General features: G+C 45.4%; 1 long non-coding RNA gene across 1 annotated transcript; it reads right to left on the minus strand.

Moving 5' to 3' along the window:
- Window positions 1-654: 654 nt before the first annotated feature.
- Window positions 655-3,565, minus strand: LOC126982885 (uncharacterized). The gene is made up of 2 exons (XR_007735375.1): window positions 2,960-3,565; window positions 655-2,651 (listed from the first exon to the last, which is right to left on the minus strand). It is a non-coding gene; the product is annotated as an uncharacterized LOC126982885 (long non-coding RNA).
- Between the last annotated feature and the right edge of the window lie 8,376 nt (window positions 3,566-11,941).

The following is an 11,941-nucleotide window of genomic DNA, read 5'->3' on the forward strand; positions in this document are numbered from 1 at the left end:
TGAAAAACAGTCACATATTCGTGTCACTGGTAAATATGAAACTAGTAATGAAAGTTTTGCCACCATGAAATATACAGAAATAGATAAATATGAAAGCTCATGAAGTCACAATAAGTGACATCACCTACTTTGCGCAGTAAAAATATGCTATTTATGGTATCTGATACCCCCAAAATGGCGTATAGGCTGGCTCGGGCGTCGTAGCTACAGCCTCAACGTTGCCCGTCAGATCGTCATCGTCCCGACTTTCCATTATCCTACCCCAAACTGTCTTCTGGCCCCCAATAACGAACTAATTTATAATATATCGTTGAAAGAGTTAGAGATCCTGATGTTTTAGAATAGTTGCGTCAGAGAGACAGAAAATACTGTGCTCTGATTACGATGACCTGGCAACGGTGGTTATACGTATTTTCATATTAGTATTTTGTTGTTTATTCAATGTTCTGTTCAAGAAAAAGAATACCCATAATTTTAGTTAGTTTTTGGTTATAAGGATTCTTTACGAAATACAATTATAACATTACCTTCTACTAGTTAGGAAACGTACTGAATCCTGGATCGGCTAATGTAATGTTAGGTGCGCCTATTGTTAACGCCAGGTAATGCCGGTATACCAATGTTGAATATTATTTTCATTAAAAAGTACATTCATTTGTTGAAAGTTTTTAATAATGAGACAGTCTGGATACATGCCATGTATATAGAAAAGGAAAAGTAGAAGTAATATTGAATCCTTCTCCATGTGTCTGCAGACAAACAGAACAGTGATAATAATCCTCGGCATCATCCAGGTTTCTGCAAGGAATTTCAGTAATTAGGGAGATTATGTGATGGTAGTGGGTATGCCTACAATCAGTAACATTTTGTAAGATGTAAAGGATTTTGTTGGTTAGCACTTGTTAATGATGCTACATATAATGGTATGGATGTGTGTTAACAACACGAGTTTGAATTTAGTGGCATATGTTAGTAATACTGCAAAGTAATATTCAAGAGTGTAATTGGGTAATCCTAATCCAGAACCTAATGTTGAAATTCACCATTTGGTAGTAACGTGACTGTCTGCAAGGAAAACAGGAAATGACAGAAAAACGTCTATAGCTGTATAGTTTGTTGATCAAAGTTCGTTTTTATATTAAATTTTTCCTCTTCATATATTTAACTTTGATCTTTATCCTGGTATCAGCACTTCCTAACCTTACACTCAAACTTTGCAGATGTTCATTGGCGACGTTAAGCCTGGGCATCGGAGGCTGTAGCTCCTAATGTTTTATTAATAACCACAGATCTCAAGTAGCCTTTTTAACAAAAATAAAAATAGCCTCAGTCAGGACCAACTCGACTTTAATTCTTAACCAGAATTAATAGATCTCATGGGGGAAACATCGGCTTGATCCCGTCTGGTTCACATCCCTATCACGTATTCACGGCAACTCGCCACAGGAAAGTGAAGATTATTGGACATGGCCAAGCCTCTAATGTTTCAAGTTCTAAAAACGCTCATGCTGATGTCTCGATCGTTCCTTGCTTCCTATCTTTCTTCTTGGGCTATGTTTTTGGTGCTATATATATAAGCTTTGATGAGGGTATCAAGGTAGTGAGCACAAAATGTATGAGGCACTCAAAAAAGCTTGTTCTAGAATTTGAAGAATGGGAATGTGGGCGTGGTGTGTGTGTGAAAGAAGAATTGAATGTGATGCCATGTGCGTCAATGCAGGTCTCAGTGGTTGCCTTCAAATCCAAGCCGGAATAAAATCTCATGGTGGCTTACATACATGTGGATGGAGTGGTAATAAGACTGGCAGCGACGTCATGTAGCCATTAACTGACAATGGCTTGGGAAGTGGTCTGAATGACCGTTAATGGGGCAACGTAGTACTTCCACCACCAAAGAAAAGAGAAAAGGGTGTTCCGTCTGAGGGTGGATACAGGGCTGAGTTTGAACCAGTGAATGCGGGTACTACCCAACCCCTCCCCCTTCTCCACCCGTACTCACCCCACGGCTCCCTCGCCCAGTTGAGTGGCATATTAGCCTCGCGGCTCAGTGCCTCTCCCACCACGCAGTCAGTGCCGCCGGGTGCCGCCCGACCATCGCCGTAGTTTGAGGAGGGCAGCGGCCGAGAAGCGAGGCTGCCAGCTGCTGTTTGCAGGAACAGGCGCGTTTTGACACCCGCCCAAACCATTATTAGGAGCGTTGGAAGATCAGTGACTTAGCGGCCGAGCCCTAGCCTCATCCCCCCCCCGACCCCCCAATCCCTGCATCAGTCGCCGCGGGGTGGAACTGCACTGCCGCCACACCAGTGACCTACACCAAAAGCATCGAGTGGGAAGTGGTTAAGGAAAGAAATATCCGCCGTGTTACTTAATTTCGGAGGATACAAGTGGAGGAAAAAAATAGCATGTAGGTTATTAAAATGCACGAGTTGGGTGGTGTCGCAAGCGGTCGAGGCGGGTGGCGTGGCGGGGTGTGATGCGAGGCGGCGGGCGGGAGGCCTCCTCGGGGCACTGAGCTGCGGGGGACTGCTGCTGTCTGCCTCCGTCGACTGTTTCTCCAAGTAAGTCACTCACTCGTCCGTTCCGTTAGGAAATAGTCAGGTGTGTGTACGCTGCCGGCCAAGTTCGCAGGCCGTGCAGGGATAAGGATGTGACTGAAACGAGATTTTAAACGCTCTATAATTTCATGTCAACGAATGACAATCACAAAACAATCTCTCTCTCTCTCTCACACACACACACACACACACACACTTTCCTGATAAGTATATGTGTTGTAAGATACTGAAGTCTGGTTTGACATCTACATCGGCACTAAAGGGGTGTGGTTATCATGAAAGTGTGTGAGCGGCCCTCTACGTGGCTTAGTGATATGTGGCAGGATGGAAACTGTGGCCTTTGGTGCATGAAGAGCGTGGAAATGAACACTGAACCAACAACAGAACAGAGTTTCAATATGAACAAGTGTCTAGGCTAGGGCGTCTCGGCCGGACTTCTCCACGGCCAGGCAGTGTAAGTCATATCACCATCAGCGGGAGAGCAAACAAACAGAGCGGGGATGCAGTTGGCCATCCGAAGTGGTGCTTGTTGATTCTTGGTGAGGTGGAGAGTGAGGGCCCTTCTGAAGCCCAGCCATCCGTCAGTCCTGTGCCTTCGCTGTGGCTTCTTGCAACATGAAGGCCACCATAGCGTTCAGCAGTATGGCAAATGACTTTATCCTTTCCTAGTTAAGACCCAGCAGGACTCTCCTCACACAGCTGACTCGTAAACCCAAGCTACGTGTGCTCAACGGGGGTTCATCCTCCCCTCCCTCCCACGCACTCTACGTGATTAATGGTGACTCGTTCTTCACTGGAGGAAAAATGTGAGCGCCAACGTTTGTTTGTATTTTGGCTTTTCTCCTTTGAGTACAAGCGGAGTGATTTGGTGCCTAAGCAAAAAAAAGACTGATATGGGGTGCTATAAACTTGGCACAGAGATAGAGGATACGTAAGATGGATGGTAGATAGCGGTATAAGTGGTAGAGGTGGTGGCGGAAAAGGGGACGTAGGATGGGATGGATGGTAGATGGTGAATCACCATCTACCATCTACCCCATCACCAATTATTGGTGATGGGGAGAGAGGGTTTTACTCGATAGATAGGATATGGATGGTAGATGGTAGGTAATGGTGGTAGTGAGAAATGATAGCTGGTGATGGTGAAAAAGGGTAGACTGTGATGAAGTAGATGGGGTGTGGTGGAGGTGGCAGTGAGGAAGGTTAGCTATACATATGATAAGAGGAATGTTGGATGATTGTGGTGGTGGTGGCGAGGCAGGTGGTGAGGAGGGCAGGCAGGAAGCAGCTCGAGTGTCGGTAAGTTTGGGGCGTCATGTGTCGTAATGAGGAGCCTCGCCATTATAACTCACAACACGACACCGAGAGGAGTTATCTTGGCCCTGCGTGAGGAGGGTGTGGTGCCGGCCGCGACATTCACCCCACCCAATCCCTCCTCTCCCATCCCTCTTTCTTCTCCCACCACTTTTATCATCTCCCTCCACCATCTCCTCTCTTCATCTCAAATCCCAGCCCCGCACACTCCTTAACTATTTTTGCAAGAGCTGAAGGCGAGTACAGGAAATATGTCGCGCTGTTAGTGGGTTTGTTTCCTTTACTGTGAGAATTTATCCCTTATGAACCCTGAGGTTTATTTTTTTTTTTTTGTTTACAACAAATTAGACAGCTCAAGGGCACAAAAAGAGGAAACAACAATAAAAAAAAAGCCCGCTACTCGCTGCTCCTACAAAAAAAGAATCAAAAGAGGTGGCAGAAAGAGAGGTCAATTTCGGGAGGAGAGGTGTCCTGATATGCTGAAAATAGGTTTGTAAATACCACATGCAAGGTAGAGAAGAATATTGAGACCATTTTTTTTTATAGAAATACACATTGTAAAAAAATAAAAGAACCGAGCCAACTTATACATTTTATGTACTGAAAACACCAAGTTAACAAAATAGTGTAGAATTACATAAATACTTCAGCTGGCTGATCAGTAGGAAGGTAAACATGCAAGACTTATTTGTGGTCAACTCTTAGCATTGAAAAATAAAAAGTTAACAATAACACACACGCACACACACACATGTAGTGATTGTACCCTCCTGTCGGTATGTTTTGCCTTGCATTGTCTACATGGCATATTTGTTTAACTTTCGTAGTGTTGTCCTAATTTGAAACCTCCGCCGCTGAGTTGGCTGGTAGCTACAGGAGCCGCAGATCACAGGCAACGAATTAGCATTGTTACGCGTCCTTCAGGAGGGATGCAGAAAATAATGATGACTCAGGGCGGGAGGGAGGCTGCTTGTACTTATGTATCACGCAAGGTCAGGGGACGTGAGGGTGTATACAAACGGGCGTGAGTGGCCGGTTATTTACAACACACGGTCAGAAGGCGATAGATGGCCATGGTGTTGCCTTGACCGCCGCCTGGAGCTCCCTGCAGTGTTGTGCCTCCACTTGTGTCTGTTTACTTGGCTCACGCGTGGCGCACCGTCTCGCGGCGCGTCGTCGGCGGTGCGGGGCAGACGTGTTCATGGCTGCAGGGCCGAAACGTGAATCATTTGCTCAGAGTTAAGGTTCGTTATTGTGCCTCAAATAATTGCTGCATATTCATGATAGTATGCCGCAGAGACTAGCGCAGCAAACCTTTATCACTGGTCAATAATTATACGGCGCTTGTGGTAGACAGAGGGCAAGGTGAGAACAGGTTTGTAGTGAAGAAGCTCCCACCGCGCCACTACTACTGCTGCTGTTGTTGTCATTGGTGGTATCGGTGCCTCACACCTGTCACGGGGCTCACGGTGCGTCTTAAGTCTGCCCGTAACAGGATTAGGCGTGGAGTGTGGTGGGACGAAGCAGGCGGAGTGGAGTGGCGGCACCCATGCCTCGCTGACCTGCTGGGTGGACGCTGCATGCCACACCCACTCCTACCGTGGACCCGCCAGATGATGTGTTTCAATAGAGATTAATGAAGCCTAAGTGTTGTGTTGCGTTCCGTGTGAGCTAGCATTTAGAGGAGGAGGAGAGGAAGAAGAAAAAAACGAATAGTAGGAGGAGAAGGTGCATTGAGTGAAGCGTAAAGGGAAAGAATGAGCGTAATGAGTGGCGTAGGTGCGCTGTGCAGTGCCCACTGATAATGAGGTGGACTTCTTGAGACGTCCCAGGCGTGTGCAGAGTCCGGCGTTGTTGTGGGTGAGTAGACGTATCTCGCACCCTTCCGTAGCTGTAGTGTGTGTGTGTGTGTGTGTGTCCAGGTGAGGCTGCAGAACATTTATTAGTGTACAAAATGCCATCAGACACACTGTTTTTGTTTATTCCCCCTCACAAATATGAATGATTTGATTATTAATTAACTGAGTGAGTGATTTATTTACCTTTCCGTGTTTACTTCATACATTATCCAGTAAAGTCTCAGTCTCTCTCTCTCTCTCTCTCTAAATTCGTGTATATATGTATGTCTTTATGTCTATGTATGTATGGATGTATGTGCATGTATGCATGTATCTGTCTGCCTATCTATCTATCTACCTATCTATCTATCTATCTATTATCAATCTATCTATCAAACTGTTTGTCTGTCTATATAGGAGAAGCCTAAAGACAAATTTAGCCGCAGAAGTCGAGGAGTCAGGCTTATCCTCGGGCGTGCGTGTGGCTGGTTCGTTGCTGGTCTTGATATAGCTCTCTCTCTCTCTCTCTCCATATCAACCAAAGTGACACCACGGTTTGGGATTGACGACAAAAAAGAGAAAACATAAATAAGAAAAGCTTGGCAAAAGAAGAATAAATAAAAAGAAAAAGAGAAGGAAAGGAATAACAGCAACATAGGCTATTATCCTCTTCAGGGTCTGCCTACAGATGGTCCAGTTAAAGTCCTTGTGTTCATGTATAGCGTAATGGGTGTGAAGGGGGGTGCGGGGGGGAGGGTGTTAGGCAGCGTTTGGTGAACACATGTGAACTTCGGGTGGGGGTGGAGGTGGTGATGGGAGGGTGGGTGGGTGGTGATGGTGGTGGTTGTGGTGGATGGTTCTACGCTTAATCCTGAGGTCCTTGTGGTGGTGATAATGTTTTTTTTTTTCTGTGGAGGTTGTGGTGCGAGGGTATAGTGGAGGTGATGGTGCTGAGGGTAGAGTGTATGTATGGTAGCGTATGGTAGTGGTGGTGTGTATGGTATGAATAGCATGGTGTATGGTATAGAGGTATGGCGGTAGCGTAGCACTTCACAATTCTTGATGAGACTCCACTTACAACCACTTATAAATCTTGGTATATAGTGTGGTAGGGTGCTAGCGTGGTGGTGGTGGTGAAGGGGGATGATGTGATGGCGATGGTAGTGGTGGTGGTAGTAGTGGTGAAGGTTGGGCTGTGGTGTATAGGATGTGTGTGGTGGTGTGGTGGTGGTGGGGATGATGTTGTGGTGGTGATGGTAGTGGTGGTGGTAGTAGTGGTGAAGGTTGGACTGTGGTGTATAGGATGTGGTGGTGGTGGTGGGTATGATGTGGTGGTGAAGGTTGGACTGTGGTGTATAGGATGTGGTGGTGGTGGTGGGTATGATGTTGTGGTGATGGTGGTGATGGTGTGTGGTGGTGGGTATGATGTTGTGGTGACGTGGGACTGTGGTGTATAGGATGTGGTGGTGGTGGGTATGATGTGGTGGTGATGGTGGTGATGGTGGTAGTAGTGGTGAAGGTTGGACTGTGGTGTATAGGATGTGTGTGGTGGTGGGTATGATGTTGTAGTGACGTGGGACTGAGGTTATTGAGGTAAAGCTGCCGTTGGAGTGTGTGGTAACAGTTGCAAGAGGAGGAGGTGGAGGAGGAGGAGAGACAGAACTTGATCCGGGAGTTGGTGTGCCACAGAGGGAGGGAGAATGAAAAGAGGGGGACGCTACTCTCTCTCTCTCTCTCTCTCTCTCTCGATATGTTGCAACTTCTCCTCCTTCTCGTGTTGCCTCATCGTCCTTCGTCTCCATCACACAGTACTCATTCTCTTTTTTTATCCTTCACTTGTTTTTTTCTTCTTCTGAATCACTTTGTTTGCCATTCATTCCCGCACGAGCCATGCATCTCATGACACACACACACACACACACACACACACACACACACACACACACACCAACCACCCTTCCCCACTTCCCCCATTGCTCATCACATAAATCTCATTGTACTTTGTGTATTTTCAGCCTTATTCATTATACTTATTATCATTTTATTATTATTATTATTGTTATTATTATTATTATTATTATTATTATTATTATTATTATTATTATTATTATTATTATTATTATTATTATTATTATTATTATTATTATTATTAGCATTGTTAAAGTATCTATCTATCTATCTATCTATCTATCTATTCCATGTTACCACCAAAGGAAAAATTACTCCCGAATAATTTAATTTTAATCTTTCACGAGGCAAGCTTTTTATTTCTTCCTGATTTTTCTGATTTAATGAAGAGAGAGAGAGAGAGAGAGAGAGAGAGAGAGAGAGAGAGAGAGAGAGAGAGAGAGAGAGAGAGAGAGAGAGAGAGAGAGCTGGCTTACTCACTTGTAAGCCTTCACATTGTATTATTCTCTTTTACGGGTTCACAACTCAAACATGAGAGTGATGATGGCAATGATGATGATGATGATTAATGATGAGGAGGAGTGTGCTAGGGAGGGGGGGAGGACAGCATCTAGTGTGTGTGTGGGGGGGGGGTATTGGGGAGAGGGAATTATGGGGGTTGAAGTGGGTTGTTTGAGGAGTATGTTTGGTGGGGAAGTTAGGGGATGGGAACTATAGGAAAATGTACGGTGGGGAAGTTAGGAAGAAGGGTACTATGGGGGATAGGTGGGGAAGTTAGGAATGGGAACTATAGGAAAATGTACGGTGGGGAAGTTAGGGAAAAGGGTACTATGGGGGATAGGTGGGGAAGTTAGGAATGGGAACTATGGGGAGAGAAATGAAAGGGTAAATTAGGGAAAGGGGAACAATGGGGGAGAGGCATGGTGGGGAAGTTAGTGGAATGGGAAGTATGGGGACAAGTATGGTGGGGAAGACAGGAAAAGGGGAATCAGGGGGGGAATTTATGGGAGTGGGATTTATGGGTAAGGGAAGCATGGTGGGGAAATTAGGGAATGGGAAGAAGGGAGAAAAGAGATTTATTTTAGAAGACTCTAGGAATGGGTAGGACTGACGATAAAAGAGGAACAATCATTACTATTATTTACTATTATTATTGAACTCCATGAAAGAACATCAGGGAAAAAACTATATAGACCCAAACGGAGTCCCCTCAACGAGCAGACTTGGATATCGTAAACAAAAGAGACAGTGACAGTAAAGAGATAACAGTTAGAAGAATTTATATTGATGTGAAAAGGAACAGAGGTAAAAATGATAGCTTAGAATAAAATACAGGAAGTGGAGAAAGAAGAGCGAGGTTAGCAGAGATAAGTCATATGAGAGAAAGTGAGGCAGAGAGGAAAAGGAGAACAATAAGGAAGAGGAGGATGAAGGGAGTAAGGTGATGGGAGAAGTGAGGATGGGAGAAATGAAGTGAATGGTTAAGGTGAGGGTGGATCATGAGGGTTAGGAGGAGGGACAGAGGTGAGAGGGGGTGGAAGTGAAATGAGGTGAGCTGTAGCAGGCAAGATTATTTTTTTGTATATATATTTTTATAGTTTATGTAGTTATTTTTTATATAGATTTCACTCTGCCCTTTGAATAGGCAGCACACGACATTGCACCTTTGAGTCTGTAAATAGTATATGGTATATGTATGTTTGAATAAAATAAAAAAATAAAAATATGTGAAACTGGGAGGAAGTGGAAGGAAAAGTGGAAGGTTCAAAGAGAAGAGATGACATTTGGAAGAGAATAAGTGATAAATGGAGGAAGTGGAAGGAGAAGAGGGAGGTTAAAAGAGAAGAGATGACATTTGGAAGTGAATAAGTGATAAATGGAGGAAGTGGAAGGATAGTGGAAGGTTCAAAGAGAAGAGATGACATTTGGAAGTGAATAAGTGATAAATGGAGGAAGTGGAAGGAGAAGAGGGAGGTTAAAAGATAAAAGATAACTGTTAGAAGTAAAGAAAAAAAAGTTGGAAAGTTTCGTTTAGTCGGCGCAACATCTGTGGTCATATGCCGGTTTAGAAGTAAAGAAGTCATACAGAAGAAGTGAAGAAGTGAAAAGAAGAGAAGTGAAGTGAAAAAGGAAGTGGAAAATGTGTTAGAAGATAGGCAAGAAATGACAGTTATGTGAAAGGAAATGAGATGATGAAGGGACAGAATGTGGTAAAGAGGAAACAGCAAAATAGAATGAGACTCGATACTGAAAAAAAAAGTGTTTGTATGTGTGTTGAAGACAGAAGGGTGGAGGTGCTGCCAGGGGGGGGCGGAACAGTTGGCAATGGAGGTGTTGGGGAAGGACAGGTAAACAAGTGGCAGTAATAATTAAGAGGTGAGGCGGAAGAGAAGTGGTGGTGGGGTGGAAGGGGAGAATGAAGTTGAGGGTGTGGGTGGTAGTGGTGGTGGTGGCGGTGGTGGTGATATGAGGTGAAGCAAGGCTAAAAGAAGTGTTGAATGGCGTGGAGGAAGAAGGTGGAAGGTAGTGGGAAGGTGTTGGGAGTGGAATCTTAAAGGGGCTATTACACGGGGCTAATTTTTCGTCGATTTTCAGTCAAACCACGATTTCCGCTGGCGTGGTTCTCATTTGTTTCGTGTTATTGCTGCTGATGATGATGGTGAGTAATACCGTCGTCCTTCAGTGAAATCTACCGTAGCTTTGGAAGATCGTGGACACGTCAGAAAACCACGGAAATATGAGAACCACGCCAGCGGAAATCGTGGTTTGACTGAAGATCCACGGAAAATTTGCCCAGTGTGATAGCCCCTTAAGGATGGAGGCTTGTGATGGTGGCAAGAAAAATCTAATGAAGGAAGGTGGAAGGATAAGAGTGGGCGGTGGAGAACTAGACTGTGAGGGTCGTGAGAGGAAGGGGGATGGGGGGGGAGAGGTCCAGGCCCGTAGCCACTCAACCCCCCACCCCAGGAAACATTCATTACCCCTCCCCCCCTCCCCCGGAAGTTCTTCACTTAAAAACATACTTCACACAAGACTTTTTTTAGCGGCAAGATACGTAGAAAGTAAAGTATAAAAAAGTAAAGCCCTCTTACGATAGACATAGTTACCACTCCCCCGTATTTCAAGTAATGGTAACACTGTGAGGGTAGTGGATAGTGGATGGAGCAGAAAAAGACGGAGGAGGAGGGTGGAAGAGAAAAGTGGAGGTGAACTAAAGGATAACAAAGTGGAGGATAAGGTTGTTGCTGTTGTTGGTAGTGGTGGTGATGGTGGAGGGTGAGTGAGGTAATGGTGGTGGTGGTGGTGGCGGTGGACAGGTGTGACGGGCCCGGTGTAGGAGGGACGCAGGTGGAGGTGAACTATAGGATAACAAAGTGGAGGATAAGGTTGTTGCTGTTATTGGTAGTGGTGGTGATGGTGGTGATGGTGGAGGGTGAGTGAGGTAATGGTGGTGGTGGTGGTGGCAGTGGACAGGTGTGACGGGCCCTGAGGTGAGGCGAGGCAGGTGTGAGCCAGGTCTTGTGTGGTCACGGCCGGCCCATCTGCGTCGCTCCTACACCCGCATATATTTTTTTTTTCCGATAAGGCGAACGTCAAGAAGCGGAGGGAAAGCAGATGTGTCGAGAGAGAGAGAGAGAGAGAGAGAGAGAGAGAGAGAGAGAGAGAGAGAGAGAGAGAGAGAGAGAGAGAGAGAGAGAGAGAGAGAGAGAGAGAGAGAGAGAGAGAGAGAGAGAGAGAGAGAGAGGAGGGGATGTGAAGCACAGAACCAAAGAGAGAAAGTGGAGGAGGAGGAAGGAATGGGAGGAATGGAGGGAAGAAGAAGGTGGAGGTAAAGGACGGGAATTAGAGGAAAAATGAAATAAATTATGAGAGAGAGAGAGAGAGAGAGAGAGAGAGAGAGAGAGAGAGAGAGAGAGAGAGAGAGAGAGAGAGAGAGAGAGAGAGAGAGAGAGAGAGAGAGAGAGAGAGAGAGAGAGAGAGAGAGAGAGAGAGAGAGAGAGTAGCTACGTGAGGAGTATGCAATGTTCCCTATATAACGTACATTTGCCCATATGAAGATTGAAGTGTAGACGGAGGAGGAGAAGGGGACTGGTATATAGAAGATGGGAGGAGAGGTAACGAAGATGGGGTGTAGAGGATGGAAGAGAGAATGGAAAAGAGATAGGAAAGAAGTAAAGGGGGAAAGGAGAAGGAAGATGATAAGGGAGAGAGGGAAGGGAAGGAGCGAGAGAAAAGAAGAGAATATAGGTGAAAAGAGGAGGAGTGAGAAAGAAAGAAAAGAAATGAGAGAGGAAAGAGAAGAGGAAAGGAGGAGAGAAGAAAGGG

This window comes from Eriocheir sinensis, chromosome 52 (assembly GCF_024679095.1).
Source record: "Eriocheir sinensis breed Jianghai 21 chromosome 52, ASM2467909v1, whole genome shotgun sequence".
NCBI lineage: Eukaryota > Metazoa > Arthropoda > Malacostraca > Decapoda > Varunidae > Eriocheir > Eriocheir sinensis.